General features: G+C 39.7%; 1 protein-coding gene across 13 annotated transcripts in view; it reads right to left on the reverse strand.

Annotated features, from left to right (window-relative positions):
* ZNF521 (zinc finger protein 521) overlaps positions 1-14,640 on the reverse strand; it is a 230,201-nt gene that overhangs the window by 213,721 nt on the left and 1,840 nt on the right. For 2 of the 13 annotated variants that reach the window (XM_071418483.1, XM_071418465.1), the window contains exon 1: positions 13,923-14,184. The exons of the other annotated variants lie outside the window; for them this stretch is intronic. The gene's annotated coding sequence lies outside the window, so the exon portion shown is untranslated. Of the gene's footprint in view, positions 1-13,922; positions 14,185-14,640 lie in introns of those variants that run through there. 13 annotated transcript variants of the gene reach the window in all.

Raw genomic sequence — 14,640 nt, forward strand, 5'->3', positions numbered from 1 at the left:
CTGAGATCGGATTGCACAGTGAAATGTACTCAGCTTCATATTGCTGACTAGAATCCACCAAACATTTTTAGCTCCTAAAATGGAAAATATAAACATGGATGCTGCCTAACTAATTGTTTCCAGGTATGCAATTTTGTACCATGAAAACATGGTAGCGTATGCCTTGTGAAAACAAACATTTTACAACTTCCCTGCTATTTTGGGATCTGAAAATTCTGTGAGAGCTGAGGTTTGCTTTCAACAAAGGCTGACCACTATGTCTTTATTGCACTTAAAAAAAGAAAACAAGTATAAGAGCAGGTAGCATTGTGGTTAGATTTTTCTAAACCTTTGCTCATCCCTTTAAGGATTCTCAATCACAACAGAAACAAGTAGATCACAACAGGCCATGGCACAGGCTTTTCAATAATAGTCAATTAGACTGACATATTTGTCAGGAAAAATAAAACCATATTTAGAGGAGAAAATTGTAAAAAGAAAAAGAAAACTATTCTACAAAACCCACTGAATTAGCGAGTCACATACAAAATGCATCTCATTTTCCTTTGCATTAAGTCAGCTCCTTCCTCCAACTTGCAAGGGTATGCCTTACATTAAGTAGGCTACAGCTGGTAGCATCAGATAAGCTCTCTATTAGCACTTAGCACCTTTTCACAAACAGATTCTGAAAACTTCAGTGCTGTTTCAGCTCTCAGGTCACTGTTAAACTCAGCTAAGAAAGTCAGAATGACAAGCAACCAATGTTAATCTCCCTCAAATATTAACTACACCGTTTTCTTTCAGAAGAGGAAGACACCTTTAAACAGAATCTATACAAAGGGATGATTTAAATTTTGCTAACCAAAACCCTTTTTCTAGCACGAGCATGGCATGTAACTAAAAAAAAAGAAAAAGGATGGTATGCAAATAAAAGAGTAGCGTATATGCAATAATATTAATTCAAATATCAAAATTATTGATACTCTAAGACTATAATTGCACACAGAGATGTCACCTTCATTATAGCCTATACCACATCCTAGCATAAGGTAAGATGAATCCTCTGTAATGAAGCCAGAATACCAGTGAAGTAGAGGCCCCAGGAAAGCAGAATATTACATTATCAATCCAGTATGAATAAGTGACCTTATGGCTGAACAGAACTTCTAGATACATGTTGTTACAAAAGCAACAATATTCCTTGTCCCTACAACTACATGTTTATGACCACAGGTCACCTGTTTTGTTAGCTGTAGTAATATTTCTCAATTGACTCATCTGTTCCTTAAAACAACAAATGATCAATTTCCTACTACCTATTTTCTCAGGACAACTTCTGAGAAACAAAAACAGGAACCCCAAGTAATAAAATTTCAAAAAAGAGAGTAGATCACTACAGCTGTGGCACCACACTCCTTGAGAGCAATTTAAAAAATATATCAATGAGGGAAAAGAGAATTTCAACATGTCAGTTCTATCTCCCATTGTAAAAGCTGTGGGTTGGACAGATAACAGTTTTTAAAATTTTACTTAAAAAAAAAAATTGTATCTCTAAACTGAAGCTATATCCATGTGAAAGGTTAAGATGTTTCAGGTTTGGTACAGCCAGTGTCCAAGGCAAACCCTGATTTCAGTTTGGAGCACATCTCATGCTTAAGTTGCTGATTGTCAACATTAGGACCAGCTATTCCTTTTTAAAGACATAATAAATAAACAAACAAACAAAAACCACCAAAAACCAAACAAAAATAATCCAAAAGAAAACAAAAAACCAATGCAACAAATCAAGTAGAACCATCAAGGATAGCCAACCTGTGTGAATTTTGATAGAAATTTAGAATTAAGCTCCTGACTGCTCTACAGCAACACCTGCTGATCAATGAGGACTTCACCCCTTTTGCTTAGTCCGTTCATGAGACTCATGGTTAGACCATAAAGGAGGGAAATTGCTTTCTAAAGTTGCTACAAAATAGGTAGAGATTTTCTAACTTGCAAAATTTCATTCATATTCTACTGACTAACCAGGATTCCCCTTGTCTGAAAAGTTAATCTGTATATTTAGTACCCTAAGGAAGAGCACAAGTCATTTCTGGTTGATGCCTGGAAAAAACTTGTACAGAAAAGAAATGGATGAAATTAGAAATGTGGAGAATTACACTTTCACTGAAAGGGAAGCCTTTTGGAGAACTCTGGCTAAGATTTATGGTTTCTGACCTACTACAAACCATAATAAAATAAAAGCAAAAGATAATTGAAAAAACTCGGTCTTCTTCTAGTCTAGGTAGATTAATAAATTTTGAAAAAGAAAAAAAAATAACTGCCCCAAATGCCTGAGCCTCTATTCAGCTTGGTAAACAAAGCAGGAGAAGTTACATATCCCAAAATAAACTATAAAAATAGATTGCTATTGATTTATCCCTTCATAAAACATATTCCTTGAGAGATGTGAAAATAAACCTAATGTAGCAACTAAGACTGTCAGGATAGGAAGTTTAGAATACATATTTTTACCTCGCACTTTACATTTCGTACAATTCAATACTTGATCTATAAACTTCCATTAGCATATGATTAGTAATTCAATTTAAAGCCATCTTTGCACAAAAGCCTTTTTCTTAGGATGGCAACTTTGCCAAGTGCATCTTCAATCTACATGTTTGAATAATTTCTGCAGACAAGTAATAGAGACACTAGCTGTATTAGCATAATCAATACACAATTTACTGAGTTACTGAGACAGAACAGAAATAAAACGTGTGTGCCATTATTTCAGTATCTACAAATGACTGTAATGTCTGGAAGTATCTCTCTGCTACTCCTCGTGGCCACATAAAAACCAAGAGGACATTCATACTGCCACCATCTACAGGTAGATATTAAGTATGAGCAGACAGATTAATCATATAGCAGAAGGCAAATTTAAGAGCCAGTTGCAGGGGACGTTGAGTATCCTCTGGCTCTATTAAAGTCAATGGATTCTAAAGATGTTTCACACTTTGCAATAACATGCTGTGGAAATACGTCTCCACAAGGGTTCAGTCAGGATACAAAATTGAAATTAAAGAAGTTACAGAGAAGTATTAAATTCAGGATCACGTGTCAATGAATCACCTGCTAGGGCTACACCTTCCCTGGCTTTCTTCTCTCCCTGGGTACCACTGGTGTCTAAAGCTCACCTCACACCCTTCTGGCTGACGAATGCCAGCAGAAGATTTCATACCTGGCTGTGGCACACGAGAGCAGCAATTCAGGGGTGACTTCTGGACTTCAGCAAACATTTCAGAATGCTTCATAATGTCCTTTAAGATAACTGACATTCATAAAATTCAGAACTGCTAAGAAAGTAGTGTTTTCTGACAGGCTCCACCTAGCATCAACTCATGTCTATCAGCTACTAGCTAGATTACCAGTTTGACTGTCAAATGTAAATCCTCTCAATGACTTGTTGGGAGGATTTACATTTGATTGTCCCTTCCAATGTTGGGACAATTAGAAAAAGAAATGCATTGGCATATTAACATTTCAAATATCTACATTCCAGAACTCCAGTGAAAATCAGTTCTGTGTGTAGCCACAGCTTTACAAAAGTCCAATTAATCATATGCATGAATATGTATATGGCTGATTTGTTTTCCTTTGTGCTGTGACATATCCCTTTTCCTATTTCTATTCCCCCCCAGCATGGTAACAATATTCTCTTGACATTGGAAATTATTTTCCTTAAAAGATTCCTGTTATATAAAGCATTCTTTCCTCTAGCATTTGCTTTTTCCAGAAGACAAAGTCCCTCATAGCACTCATATTCTTCACTCCTCTCTTTAGTCTGTCCCAAACACTGAGCTTGTTTTTTTTCCCCTAATGTTCTTCTTGTAGAATGACTGAATTAGGAGTTCCCAATTAAACTGCAGTGGTTGGAAAATATTATTCTTATGCTAAAATAAAGTATTTTCCTAGGCAGCACATAAACATAAAAGTAATAAATATACTTAAGTGGAAAGAAATTATGCTTAAGAAATCCTTTGGATATTCTTCCAGCCCTTGATCTCAAAGATGACAGTATCCAAATGTGACAGCCTAAAGACGTCCAGTTTTACATAACAGTGTATGCAGAAAAGACAGAAGATGCTCTTTCCAGCAGCAGAGGTATAATTCTAAACCCCAAAGCTGGGAATGGGGAGGGAAGATATCCTTTTTGGGATAGCTGAGGTAATAAATTAATTAATCCTGTATTAAATTCTAACTTTTCCTCCATAACCATGCATCCTTTTAAAAGGTCAAACCACATATACATATATTTCTATTGTTAAGTAAACTAATAAGGTTATATTTTAAAAAGTACTTTTCTCCAAAGAATCTTAGGGCTTTTTATAAACCTCAAGTAAATTTCAGTCATCCCTAAGACTCTCTACCACGAAACGTAACAGATTATAATAGATCTCAGAGTCAAATTGAGGACCAAGGTGAGAATTCGCAAAGCGAGAGGGAGACAGTTCTTAGTGCCAGGGTCAGGACTTTCAGCTGTCTTGCCTGTCCCAGACTGGGTACTCCACCACCCTTCCTGACAATGTGCTGTGGGCAGCCAGTCCATTTTGGGGGAAGACAGAAATTAGGAGGCTAAGATAAATTTTAACTCTATTTACCAAGTGCAGTACCTAACATGAACACATTCAGAGTTATTCCCCTCAGTATCCTGAAGCTCTGTATCACCTCAGCTTTCTTACTCAACATGAGAAATATGAATTCCTGGTGCTTCTACAGACTGTATTTTCAACTGTGCTTAGGAAACAGGAAATCCACTAAACACTGTCTACAAAAGTCTAAACTCAGCAAGAGAGAGGAATTGGAATTAAACTGATGTATGGATTATAGAACCTCAAAGTAACCAACACTACACAAGTCTGAAGACAGGTGATATAAAGAAAGGCTATGAAGACTTACAGTAAAGGTTACTATAGATGATCATTCCCTCTGAAAGTTAAATCATTTATTTATGGGCCTAAAATGGGACACTTACATTGAGGACTTTGGGCTGTCAGACACTTCCAATACCAAACTGAAACACAGCTGCATGCTTTAGCTCTATTACCTAAAGACATACTGAGTCAATAAAAACCAGACCAAACCAAACACCTACCTCCTTTCAACTGAGATTATCCCTGATTTATCAGCAATCTCCTTCTATTCTATACTAGGGTTTTATAAGTTAACTTTTGATCCCTCAGACTCTCTGCTCTATTCTAGATGGCTTTCTATCATGTAGAACAGCAATCTGGTCTAGATCCACAGAGGAGATAAAAAGCCAAAAAAACTAGTGAGGGGATGCTGCATCTAAATTGTCAGCAGTTCTGTTCAGATGCCACTGTGGTTTTACCACTGAGGCTCTCTCAGTGCTGAAATCAAACTGAAGCCCCACCACAGCTGGACAGTGGGTGATTGAGTATTCTCCTGCCTACCTTATGGGCTGCTTCTTGAGAGTTCATATACCCTTTCCTGGTTGCTATAAAACACTGGCAGAAAATGTGTGGGTTGAAATACACCTTCCTTTTCCCCTCTTGCTGATATCCACTGGTTAGATCACTCACCCAGGATGTGGGGGGAACCAGCTGAACTTTCTCCTCTATCAGAAGGATTTGTACCCATGTTGTGAGCTTCCTAACCAAGAACACTTACCCTCAGACTTGAAGTGCACTCATTCATTGCTGTTGAAGCTACCATACTTCATCTACAATATTCACTGAACTAGAAACAAGAAGAATTAGCATGATATTTTATCCCTGTGGTTGGGGCACTGTCACAGGAAGTGGGATAAGTGGAATACGATTCTAGTTGCACCGAAATAATTCATCAGAAGTGGCAGGAAGTACGTGGCAGAGCAGGACCCAGGTCTCCCCTTTTTCTTCAAGGTACTTAAGCTATTAGAGCCCTGAGTCTCCTGCTCTTTCTCACCCTCTTGTCCAAAAAATAATTAGACTTTTGGAAAGGGGAACAGCATTGACAAAAATAACAGGGCAACTCACTCTCATAGCACAATATGTTGCTGTGTAATGACTGATGTGCTGCCTGTGAGATACAGATAAAACACCTTTAGACAAAGCACAAAATAGAACTTGTGCCTCTCACATCCCAGCAGAGCAAAGATTTTTCCCTCTTCAGCAAAGGAGAGAGGAAGACCAGCAGCACACCACCTCAATTCTTTCCAGCCTAGGAGGAAAGGAATTTTATCTCTATCTCCAAAACCTGAGTCAGGTAAGTGACTGCTATGAGATGCCCTGTTGCACTAAGATACCCACATCTAGAACAGGGGAGGAGCTAAGACACATTATTATTTCCAAGTTTTTCCTGCTGTCTCCTTTAAATAATTTCTACTCTACAACATTCATAAACCCCAAAGCACCTGTGAACTATATAAAGAATGCAAGAGTTTGGTGCAAGGTGACTATTCCACTAGGCAGCTACGAACTAAGCAGAGCAGCCTCTGAGCACTAAACATCTTGCAACATGCAAGCTCTTTTTTTTTTAATTTTTTTCCCTTAAAGATTTCTGACCTTTCTTCATTGATTTACATTTTCCTCTGACAAGCAAGTGTCCTACTCAAGAGATTCACCAGAAATTGCAAACCAAATCTCTTCCTGTGCTCCAGCTCCTTATAAGTCACGTAACACAATCCCTTCCCAGTCAGCGGTTGCACGCAGAGGCCAATGCAAACCCATTTCCTCCTCCCATCTTCAGAGTGAAAATGTTACATCAGGCATGGATCTTGACATCCTGTTGTCCTGGAACCAGTGAATCAGAAAGTTCCTTCCTCACAATTGTATTCTTCGGAGGTGGAAAATAATTAACTTCCCCACCCCCTCCTCCTCCCTACTGCCACTGTCAAAAGTTAGAAAGTCACTTGACTCTGTCTGGAAAAAAAGCCCCAGCCATCATAATTCAGTGCCAGAGAAAGTTTCTGTTGATCAAAGCATAGCCTGGTCTTCCCAAGGACACTGCCTCACTACATCACATCATCCAGTCCAGAAACAGAGCAGTTATTTCATTTTTGTTTTTAAAGCTTCTTTCACAAAAATGAGAATGAATCAATAATGGAAGTTGAACTTGATATGTTACCAAAACAGTGAACAACAGAAAAGTGAAACTAGAAAATCAATTATCAAAGAACTCATTGTTTGAAATATATTTTTCCAGGAAAACACTTTAAAATATAAGGGTATAACAGGTCTCAGGGACTGTGCACAAAAGCCATCTATTTTATAGTCAACCAGGACATTTGGATATAGAAGTGCTCTAGCTTTTCCACATTTGTGTGGAACACTGAGCATCTCTGTAAGAAACTGGAGTGGTTTTGCATTCGTGTTAGGTAAGGACAAAATTCATGCTCCAGGTTATTGCCTCTGCATGGGAGAATAAGCTCTCCAAAACCCAGATTTGAGGCAGAAGGAAAACATTGAGAATGCTCACTATCAACATCCCATCCATTTTTCCTCAGGACAAAAAGGTGTTCTGCTTCAGCCAGCTGTCTAGCTAAGGACTAGCACTGCCAAATTTGCAAGAAGCCTAGCTAGGTACTGATATTGCATTTTACAAGAACTACAGTAAGCCCACATCACATTGAATAAAGAAGGGGGTGAATGTCACTAGACTGACATAGATAGATAGATAGATAGATAGATAGATAGATAACTTTAAGAAATCTTGAAGGACTACAATTCCTACTCTTACAAAGAAAAATTGCACCTAATTGCACCTACAGTTAAAAGTGAAAGTATGAGACAAATCACTCACTGAAACAACACCCTTCTCCCTTACTCCCATGACACAACAACAACAAAAAAAAAAAAAAAAAAAAAGGGAAGGGGATCACAATGAAAGCAAGCCCCCAAAATTTCATTGGGTTGTAATTTTGCAGAATTGGTAAGTAACAGCCCTATAACAACCCTTTTGAGTACCCATTCTATGGTTTCAACTGCACAAAGAACAGTTGCACTATGGCATTCACAGCATCACCCTAGCTAAAGGAAAATCTAAACCCCAAATGTGCACTGCCCAGAAGGACATGTATAACTTAGACTAAATCCTAAAAAGGAGGGGGGAAAAGTCTTCTACATCTTTTTTCTTAATAATTATGCAGTATAGAGGGGAAAAAATATATAGGAAACTAAAAGAACATGAAATGGGGGGCAAAAACCCCATGCCCAGTTTTAACTAATATTCTAAATATGGAAGACAACTGTCCTGGTTCAAAAATTCATTGGAAGAGAGCAATTTTGTGCAGTCTTACCAGTGTGTGCACAGAAAAAATAAAGCAGCCTTTTTTGGAAAGTAGGAGGGCTGAATGAAAATGTTAATTATAACACATTGTAATAAGGATACCCCCAAGATCAGCCCTATCTTTTTTGCTACAGCATAGTCCCTAGGCATATGGCTAACTACTCCTTGATCATTATCCTGGCTAAAACTAAAGCTACTGAAGTTTAGGAGACTCATATCTAACAGAATTTCTTTCATCTCTAATAATTGCTAAACTAGCATAATTACTCATACTTGAGGTGAAATAGAACCCAAATTGTCTAATTTTAAAACAAAAACAAACCTCTTTTGGTCTTTGCACATCCATCTTTTGTCAGAGACCTATGCCAAATGTTACATTACGATTTAAAAGTATTTAAAAGCCTCTCTTGTGCTGTCCAACTTTTACAAAGACAGCAACTGGGAAACTTTAATGCTTTGTAGTAACACTCTGCAAAATGTATTTGAAAACAGACATGTACATTTTCACAGCACCAAATAAAACAGGCCAAATTCTTTGTAGATCTGTGTGTTGTCCCTTCAGGGAAATATTTATATATATGTACATATATATGCCACAGTTCTGATTTAAATGAAATAATGCATTTTCCCAACCCCCAACTAGGACTGATTCTGAGCTCAGGTAGCCCTGCAGAAACCAATGGAAACTGTAAAATACGGCTAGGAAAAGATTCTAGGAGGTTGTCTTAGGGTAGCAGAACTTATACCGTATTTTAATCAATCTATAAAAACCCTCCAAATATCATATTTTAATTCTTTTACACAGAAAAAAATAGTGAATCCATGTGGTCTACATAAAATGTTAACAGTCTTTTCTGGATCTTTTCCTCATGCACAGTTATTCAAAAGGAAGATTTTTTTTGAAAATGCACAAGTTTGAAAATATTGAATCGTGTTTCAGAACAAAGAATTGAGAACTATTAAACCAGCTGTAAATTAGACAGAATGAATTACAGAGCAACATAAAACCTTTCAAGAGATCTTAGATCATGGTGGATAATGTTATCCTACACATGTTAGATAAGTGACTCCATACTGACAGCTTCCCTTGTTGCACAAGTTAACAGCAACTCAGGAAAACAAAATCAAACCAATCCAAACACATCAGCAGCCTTACTAAACTTCTTCATACTATCTTTGTCACAAGATTTCACCTTTGTGGAAACTAGCAGTACAGCCAGAAGCTGTTTAGATGCTCACTTCTAATGGTGCCTAACCCCAAGCAGCAGACAATGATGGTCAATGTAACTCATGCTGGCCCCAGAAATGACTGGGCAGCATTACTGTAATCCTGCAGCTGATCAAGACTACCAATATGCATTGCCAAAGTCAATGAATATTACTAAAGGTTAGGGATGTTTTTGTTGTGAGGGATTTTTTTAATACATAAAGGCATGCTTTGGCAAGTCCAGAACAGAACACTATAAATAGCCTGCATTATAAAAAGATGCTAATCTTAAATCCTCTTTGTAATTTCTTTCTTTCTTTTTTTTTTTTCATGTACTCTTTTACGTTTGGTATCTTAATTTTTGCCCTTTTTTGGATGGCCAAATAGAAGCCAGCAATTTACTCATGCATCAAACAGATGTTTTTGCTTTTCAGGCCAAATGGAATCTCATGAATTTTTTGTTCCCTCCCTATAAAATGATGATGCCAAAATAACACAGTTCCTAAAAACAGCCCGTTCAGAAAAAAGTTCTTTGGGCCAATAATACTGAAACTTTAAGTCAAGTTCACAGAAATAATGCCAATACTAATTGCTGGTTTTGTTTATGCTGGATTGATTATAGTCTAATCAGCAGACAATCCCATGACTTTTGAGTCTAGCCCATGCAATTTGGAAGCCAGGGAGGGCTGGGGCTGCAAACAGACATTCAAACAGATGACAGATACAGAGAAATGTAAAGGCTACTGTTGGAAAGAAATCTGAATGTCAAATTCTCTCTGAACTATTGCTGCTGGTTAGTAACAGTTTTCTTTTAATCCATTACTATTCTATCTTCCTTGGTACCACATAACCTGCACCTCTGCATGAGAAACATCCTTTCACTTGGAATCTCTGCTAAGGAAACAGGTCCCATTAAAGCACAGATACATTTGCTCAGTCCACCGATACTCTGCATGAATTGAGCTGCAGTTGTAAATCCATTCAAGATGGAAAGATTACCTGGGTTTCCTCAAAAACAAGGAACAACTCAGGAGACGTTCTGGGCTTGGCAATATATTTCAAGCCTTCTTTAAGCAGAGCATGGGTATGTAAAACACAACAGAGAAATGCATCCCGTTCATCTTTCTAGGAACTTACATTTAGTAATTTTATTTCTGCATGTAGGACACAATATTGCATTGAGAAAAAATTTACTTTGAAGTAAAACCACAGATTGTTTGGGGTTTTTTTCCACAAAAAGAAATCAGAGATCAGCAATTCTATTAAACATGTGAAGCTGTACTAGTTTCCTTGTGATAGCTTATCTAACAACTACCATTTCAGTGATTTTTCATGGGTGGCTTTGAAGGTAGTAATGAATATTACCTGGCTTTAGCTTAGAGAAACCTGTGTTTAACATTTAGTAGAACTACATTTGCATTCAGTTTTGTGTAAAGGATACCTAGTTTTCTTTGCACGTGATTGTATTTTTGTAACATTTTTCCTAAACAAACTTTCTCATCAAAAGCCGGTAGTAAGAGCAAAGAAAAAAACCTCAAGCCCTCCTAAAAGTAAAACCCCATAAACCAGAAAGGAAGGAGGGGGGGAGGCAGTCAGTAACCCAAGTGTGATATCTCCAAAGCATGCCAAGTCACAAAAAAAGGTTTACAACTCATAATGGCCAAGTTAAACAACATACAAGAAGCTGCTCTGCCCCTCTCCCTTGCTTTCTCATCACAGGGGTCTCTACCACAGTTTTACTTAGGGAATGGCTCTGCCCCTGGGTGTCAGGAGTTAAAGGAGACATAACAATTGCCCTTCTTTGATACCCTTCATTTGCACAGTGCCTCTTTTGGGTCTGGTACACGAGTATCGTATCTCCGACTTCTCTTTCCCCACCTGCTTTTCTCCAGCTATCCTCCCTCTCCTCCTCACCAAACGCATTAGGTGATTTTGATCAGGTCAATGATACTTAATAGATTTTTTTTTTTTTCAGAAACCAGCCAAGGAAATGGGATAAATTAATCAGTAGAATGAAATACAGGTCAGGACTGATGAGTTTGTTGCAACTGATTCTTCCCCTGCCTTAAAGTACCTGTCAGTTGAACTTTAATTCCTCCTTCCTAAAGTAAAATAAGATATTCAAATTGCAGTTTTTCAGAAAGTTGTCATTTACTCTCCATTTGAGACTTTTTTTTTCTTGCCACAAACCTGCAGTGTATTTGTAAGACGCAGGGTTTGCCACAGAAAAGAATTAAATCTTATTTTTCCTCAGAAAGATTTTATTATTCTTAAATTATAAGGGGCTTATCTAACGTTAGCCATGCCTATTTTATTTCCTAGGTCCAAGGCTGAGATGCAATCATCACCAAGTGCTGGGGGACAGTCAGACCAAAGTTGGCAAGAAACCAAAACAGGGAAAAGGAAAAAAAAACATAAAGGAAGGATAGAGAGAAATAACTATAAAAGGAATGTAAACAGAAATCAGGGTAATTGAAAAAAGTGTATTTTCAAGAAATACAAGAAATTTAGTCATTAGCTAGTTCTTAACACCCACCATTTCAGATGAACATTAGTTTCATGCATTCAATATGAAAAACTCAATTGTCATTTTGTTTTAATGTATTTACCTGCCTTGTATCAGTATTCCCCTAAGATATAAGTTTCAAATTAAGTTATCAAAAGTGACAGACATATCAAAAATATCTCTTATATCTTCCCCCCAGAAAGGGTTGCTAAGTACATGACAAATTGGAAATGTAATGTGTAACTCCATATTTTATTTAGATGTAAAATAGCGCTCATGAGTTTAAATAACTCATTTACATACATTCAAAGAATAGTTTTTCAAATAAGCTATTTAAAATACTGTTTATTTTTATCTGTAGAACTACATTTTGTACTGACTAAATCTGTAATACTTAAGAAATCAGGAATTTAAATAAGCGCTGCATTGGAGGTACAGTTGAAATTCTCCTTGCAACATTACTTACAGCTTTTGTTTGTTCACTAAAAATGAAGATGTAATAATTGATGGGCAAACTCTGATCCACGAATTTAAATGCTAGCCTATGCAAGCATCTTTCAGCTCCTCAGATGAATCGCATTATTAGCCCTTTCAGAAATCTCACAATCGGACTGCTTTCAGAATACTATTAATCCACTCAGAAACTGACATGATTCAAGAAAAATAAAACAGGGAAAATGAAAGAGATATTTGAACAAAGGCCACCAAGAATGATAACCTACTCCCCAAAGGTAATTACTGCAGCAATAATTACAGATGATGATTGATTTACTGCCTGGTTTTAGTTGAAAAATAGTAAATAAGACTCTGCAAAGAAATCTCTATCATCTCCATCCTGAACATTAAGTGGTTTTCTCAAGTCAGTAGTTTATTGTCAGCAAATCCAAGCTACTCCATCTGAAACATACAATGTTGCTGTTTTCTCATTTTAGGTATTCTCAGGCAACTGGTGCCTAAGAAAGGCAAAGCCCATACCTCCACATAAAATGGAAGCTGTATCTTTTGTTTTAAATTAAGTGTGATGTTTACAGGAAGATATTTGAAACGAAACTTCTCTCTGTAACACATGTAACAAATCACCACGAGTGAAACATGCCCAATGTCTAACAGGAGAACAATTTCCTCTATTTGCCAATTAATTCTGAACCTTTATTCCTTTGCACTTAAATACTTGGAGGTCGAAGACTACCCCTCAGTCAAAGTTTTCCTGCATCTTTTTGCAAATATGGCTAATTGGTCGTTCTCCACTGGCATTAAAACTCTTATGCGCACATAAATAAATCCTCCCTGGGAAGCTCGGAATATAAGCGTGCACCCAAGCAACAGAACTTTCATTGTGGTATCATTTTTAAAAGGTGAAGGGAAGAGCGGCTCGTTTGTTCTTCATAAGATGCCAAACAAAAGCACCACTGAACTGCACAAACTTCGGTAAACTAGATACAGACGGCAGCAGCAGGTAAAGCAGTAAATTCAAGGCACCCTTTATTCCCTTCTAAAGTATCTGGAGAGTTAAAAAAAAAAAAAAAAAGAAAAAGAAAAAGAAAAAGAAAAGAAAAAAGAATTGAAGCCTGCTCTAAAGCTCACTGAAGTCAACAAGAAGACTTTGAAAGGGGAACTCCTGGAAAGAGTTGTTTCAAGGGAAGGGAGCGCAGTTTTTTGCCAGGTCCTCCTGTGCAAGTCCATAAAAGCAGACCCCGCTCCTGCTTTCTAACTATGAAACTGCGCTGGTTTCCAGGCACATTACCCCTGGTGTTCGTCAGCCCAGCCGGGAAGGAAGCGAGGCCTGCCGCCCGCCACGGCTCGGCTCGGGTCACCTCCGCGGCCGGGGCTGGCCGGGCTCTGCGCCCCTGCACCGCCGGCAGCCCCGCGGGCTCTCAGCTCCGATGGCCTTTCCTCCTCGCCCCCCTTTCCGCCCTTCACACCCCTACCCCCCAAAAGTAGACAACTTATAGATGTTCTGACCTGACGCCACCCAGGCTTTATTCAACTTCACTGCACTGTACAGACCGGCCCGGGAGGAGCGCGCCCATCCAGAGATGTTTATTTGAGGTGACAGCCACCCTCAGCCGCCGTCCCCGCTCGCCGCCGGGGAGAAGCCCCTGCCCGCCCAGCGGCTCCCGGCTCCTCGGGGGGTGGCCAGCGGCTCCTAAGGGGAGCGGGGGGGGGCGGCCGAGGGCTGCCCGCTCCTCGGGGGGCGCGGGATGCGCGGGCGGGCGGGGGACGCTCCGCGCCGCGGCGGGCGGAGGGGCGGCGGCGAGGGGCCCGCCGGGGGAGGAGGGGGCGCCCGGGCCGGGACGCGGCCGGCTCCTCCACAGCCGCACAAGCCGCCCTTTGTCCTCCTCCGGGTCCCGGGCTTTCCCCCCGCCTCCTCCGGGGGTCCGGGACGAGTCCCTGCGACTTGGGGCTAGCGGGGTGCGCTCCCCCCGGCACCACCCCCGCACCCCCTCCCGCGCCCCGTAACTATGTATTTAGGCGCGGGCTTATTTATTTAACCCCCCCCGCCGCCGCCCCTCACACATGTCCCCCCGGGCGGCGAGGGGCCGCTTCACGTGACAGCCGGCGCCACATTCCTGCACAGCCCCAACTCCGGCCCCGCGCCGGGAACTTCGGCCGCCCCACCCCCGCCCGCCGCCCCGAAACTTCCCTCGCCCGCCCGCCGGGACCGGACCGGAGCGGGGCC

Source organism: Agelaius tricolor, unplaced genomic scaffold (assembly GCF_023055355.1).
Source record: "Agelaius tricolor isolate 1412-34295 unplaced genomic scaffold, bAgeTri1.0.p SCAF_2, whole genome shotgun sequence".
In the NCBI taxonomy this organism is placed as follows: domain Eukaryota; kingdom Metazoa; phylum Chordata; class Aves; order Passeriformes; family Icteridae; genus Agelaius; species Agelaius tricolor.